This window comes from Plasmodium reichenowi, chromosome 2 (assembly GCF_001601855.1).
Source record: "Plasmodium reichenowi strain SY57 chromosome 2, whole genome shotgun sequence".
NCBI classification, from domain to species: Eukaryota; Apicomplexa; class Aconoidasida; order Haemosporida; family Plasmodiidae; genus Plasmodium; species Plasmodium reichenowi.
This window is the reverse complement of record NC_033647.1, coordinates 113,608-114,588: the sequence shown is the minus strand read 5'-3', so window position 1 is coordinate 114,588 and position 981 is coordinate 113,608.

The following is a 981-nucleotide window of genomic DNA, read 5'->3' as shown; positions in this document are numbered from 1 at the left end:
TATATATATAATATATATATATAGTATATATTGTTTCCCTTTTTTATTTGATTTATTATTTTATTATTTTTCTTTTTTTTGTGAAATATTTAATTTAATATGTGAAAATATAACAGACACAGAGCCCAATATATATACATATATATATATATATATATATATATATATTTATTTATTTATATTTATATTTTTATGTTAATGAATAGGTATCAATAATTCGGTACAATATATTTATTTGGATATTAATTTTTCTTTTTTAAACAATTATTATATATATATATATATATATATATGTACACATATAAACCTTCACAGTATTAATTTTGGTTTTCACGTTTGAACATGTAATATGCTCTCATAAGAAAAAAAAAAAAAATAATACATAAAAATATTTACCATTTTTTATACTTATCTGATTTTGTGAACAAATGTGTTCTTTTTATTTATATGAAGCAACACATTTAAATAAGTATATAATAAATTATATGAGCAAATATGTAAAAATATTAAAAAAAAAAATATAAGAAATATACATATAAAAAGAGAAATATATATTATGTAAATATATAAAAAGTGACTCATATAAATTAAGAAATGTTAAAAAAAAAAATAAAAAAAAAAAAAAAAATAATATATATATATATTTTTTTTTTAATGTCAAAAATATGAAATAATTATAAAATATATTTTTTTTAAAGAAAAAAAGATTTATTATATATATAAATATATTATATATATATAAAATTAACAAAAAAAAAAAAAAAAAATTATCTTATATATATTTATATATATATATATATAATATTATTACATAAGTTGCGTACATAGTAACCTCATAAAAAACAACGCCAAGTTTGTTTTTTTTTTTTTTTTTCATGTCACAAATATGGAATAATTATAAAATATATTTTTTTTCAATAAAAAAGATTTTATTATATATATAAATTATTTTTTTTTTATATAAATTTAATTAAAAAAAAA